This window comes from Phoenix dactylifera, chromosome 14, assembly GCF_051530095.1.
Source record: "Phoenix dactylifera cultivar Ajwa chromosome 14, Ajwa_hap1_PhDact_Kaust_v1.1, whole genome shotgun sequence".
Taxonomy (NCBI): Eukaryota; Viridiplantae; Streptophyta; class Magnoliopsida; order Arecales; family Arecaceae; genus Phoenix; species Phoenix dactylifera.
The window spans coordinates 25,840,867-25,844,525 of NC_143203.1; the positions used below are offsets into that span (position 1 = coordinate 25,840,867).

Sequence of the window (3,659 nt, forward strand, 5' to 3'; positions counted from 1 at the left end):
ACCCCTCGAGAATTTATATCGCACCAGTCAGGTGTGCACTAAAGGAAGAAAACAAACCTAGAGGAAATGTATGGTGGGACGGCAAACATTGAAAAGGGTCAAACATGATCCCATGCTCATGGTCGTACTGCAAACACCACATAAAACACATTCTTTGAAAGATAAAAAAAAATCTATATTTTCCAAAATAAATGTTTCATGAGGCAACATTTAGATAGAATTTTATATTCTTTTATGCATTGAAAAATAGCTCCTGAATATATTATCTATATTCTTTTGCATCACTGCTTTTCTGAGAAAGTTGCTAAGATTTATCTATATTTTTCTCATAATATATTTTATTATATAAATATTGTTATATATTTAATAATATTATTATATTATACATATTATAAAAATATATATCACATTACACACATATATTATATAATATACTATAATAATATATTATAATAATGAAATATTATAGCATAATATAATATATTACACATAATAATTATGTTATGTTATGCTATATTATTATTAGTATCATTATTTATTATTATTGTATTATAGGGTTAGGGGTATTTTAGAAATAAAATAAAAAATATTCTTTTGACTCACCGGTCCAAAATTGATTTACCCATCTTCTAGATAGATGAGATTTTTTCTCTATTTCATAAATAAATACTATTTTGGGAAAAATAACTTACTCATGTTAAAAAGTTATGGATAAATTAGACAATTGATTAACATTTCGATACTATTTACCGATCAAAAACGGGCTATAAATGGATACCTTGCCTTCGTTCCATCTCCCGTCACTCGTCCAAGCCAGAAAGACATAAGAAAACTTCTACTCTTGTTTCTATAAACAAAACAACCGCTCCCAATTAAAGCCCCGCCCTTTACTTCCTCCGAAGGACACCTCGATCGGAACCGTGGACGGGGTCGCGAAGCCCATGTGCAACGACGTGGGCTCCCTCCCCGCTGCTGCCTGTCACCCCACCAGCCCCGCCGCGGCTCCCATGTGCGCCGCTGAAGCCACCCTCGGCCGCCGCCTCGTCTAGGTGGGCGTCGCCGCCTCATCTAGGTGGGCGTCAACGATGTCTTCTCCATCCCTCCCTCCTTGATACCGTTTGGATCAATTTGCAATCCAATGAAAGTGGGAGAAAAGATAAGAAAAATTTCTTTTGTAAGGAGGAAGATAACTTTCATTCAAATACTTGGATGCTTTCTCATTACAATTCATGAATATTTATAGGCAAGTCATAGGTAACATGAAAAGACAAAAGAAAATGAAAGGTCAAGAGTCACTTTAATATGGGTAACTCACAAAATAAAATACATCAAAGCCAAAACTAAATTCTCTTACGAAATTTAAAAGGTCAAAAGACACCTGCCTCTTAAAATATCTATAACTTTCCAACCATAACTTGGATTTTTATGTTCTTAGGCTTGTTGGAAAGAAGAGAAAGATATCTGAACCTTTTATGTTAATAACTTTTGTAAATTCAACCATTTAATACTCTGAAAATGGCATGCAAGTTGTATGACGTCCATGCACCTGCATCACTCCTCGACCACCTCCTCGCCGAGCCCGGCCTCAACCTCATCGGGTGCTGCAATGAGCTCAACGCTGGCTACGCCGCAGACGTCTACGCTCCCTCCCGCGGCGTCGGCACCTGCGTCGTCACGTTCACCGTCGGCGGTCTCAGCGTCCTCAACGCCATCGCCGGCGCCTACAGCGAGAACCTCCCCATTATTTGCATCGTCGGCGGCCCTAACTCCGACTACGCACTACAAGAAAAAGGAGCTTTGGCGACACTTTTTGAGGCTTTTACCGACGCTTATAAGCGTCGGTAATTTTCTTTCCGACGCTTTTCAAAGCGTCACCAAAGCGTCGGCTATGTCGGAGTGGAAAAAAATTGTTGACGCGGTTGAAAAGCGTCGCTAAAGTTATTTTTAGCGACGCTTTTAAGCGTCGCTAAAGTTATTTTTACCGACGCTTTTAAGCGTCGCTAAAATTCCTCAACCAGTTCAATTAGCGACGCTTTAAAGCGTCGTCATAAGTTTTTTTATAGAAAAAAAATATAAAAATACCCAAGAAAACCGCCGCCGTCGCCTCCTCTGCTGCGCCCAATCCGCCGCGGCCTTCGCCTGCTCCTCGGCGGGGAATCGCACTGTCATTCGCCCTCTTTGGGCGGCGGGTTGGCCGGGGGCTGGTCGGAGGCAGCAGCGGAGCCCTGTTGCTGCTGCTGCTGCTGCTTCTTCTCCCACTTCGACTTCGACTTCGACTTCCTACACAGAGAGAGAGAGAGAGAGAGGCGATGGGTAGTGGATGATCTGGAATCGTACCTGAATCCGATGTTGTGCGATGACCACCATTCTTCCTTTTCCTTGATTGTGCTGCACCAAAGCAGCAGAACCTTCTTCCCATCCGGGCATTTCTATACACTTCCATTCGCTTGCCAGAAGAGAAGAGAATTCGCTTTAGCCGAAGGTCGAGCGTCTTTGTCGCTTGGCATTTCTATACACTTCCATTCGCTTGCCAGAAGCCACCGAAAATTATATCATGGGAAACCGGACAAATCAAGAATCGTGAAGAAGAATTTCCAGAGAAAAGGCATCAGATGGAACATGGGGAGGACATAGATGTCGACAAAGAAGGAAGCCGAGCTCTGTGTCTTATGAGCTTAAGTATGATGATGATGATGATGAAGCACATGAACCGAGCAACGGAAAAAAGAATTGCGAGGAAGGAAACCAAACCTCTAATTTGGAGCTCGAGGGTGCAAGAGCTATCTGAAAATAGGGAAGCTCCCGCTCCCGCGGTCTCCGAGAAACGAGCGTATGGCCTGATCGGCTCTGAACGCCTGTGCGTTTCTTCTTCTTCTTCTGAGAAGCTCCATCGAACTCCATCGACGCCGGAGAAGAAGGATCGGGGGCTTGGGTGGCCTGAGAAGGCATGAAGCCGACGCCGGAGAAGAGGGAGGAAGCTCCATCGAACTCCATCGACGCCGGAGAAGAGGGATCGGGGGCGTGGGTGGCCGCTCTCTCTCTCTCTCTCTCGCTTCTTGGAAGGAACCTAATCAAGAATCGGGAGAGGGTTTGAGGGATCGGGAGAGGGGAGGGGATTTGTAGAGAGGAGGGGGGAGGGGGCGAGCGGCGGAGAGAGAAGGGGAGGGGGGCGGCTGGATGGGTTAGGGATCGGGAGGAATTTGCAGGGAGGAGGGGAGGGGGGGATAATGGCCTCCGACGACGCTTTAGAAAGTGTCGTTAGGAGGAAAAAAATTAAAAAAAAGGATTTTGCTTCCGCCGACGCTTAAAAGCGTCGGCCAAAGCCACGGGGTGCGACGACGCTTATAAGCGTCGGCGGAAGCCAGACTTCCAAAAAAATTACCGACGCTTCTACTTAGCGTCAGCAGACAAAAGTCGGGAAAGATGGTTTTTTTTGTAGTGACGGCACCAACCGCATCCTTCTTCACACCATCGGCCCCCCCGACTTCTCCCAGGAGCCCCGCTGCTTCCATACTGTCACCTGCTACCAGGAAAACGACCAACACTACGCTCTCATCCCTCGATTTGAGTCCTTTTCTCCCTTCAAGGTTGAATCTTGGATCCTTCTCTCGCTTAAAAATTGAATCTTGAGGCTCTTCTGTGTTCATAGGCGATGGTGA

At 45.0% G+C, this 3,659-nt stretch overlaps 1 long non-coding RNA gene across 1 annotated transcript; it reads right to left on the reverse strand.

The window, feature by feature from the left end:
* Nucleotides 1-1,275: 1,275 nt before the first annotated feature.
* Nucleotides 1,276-2,802, reverse strand: LOC149751406 (uncharacterized). The gene is made up of 2 exons (XR_016398341.1): nucleotides 2,083-2,802; nucleotides 1,276-1,721 (listed from the first exon to the last, which is right to left on the reverse strand). It is a non-coding gene; the product is annotated as an uncharacterized LOC149751406 (long non-coding RNA).
* Nucleotides 2,803-3,659: the final 857 nt, after the last annotated feature.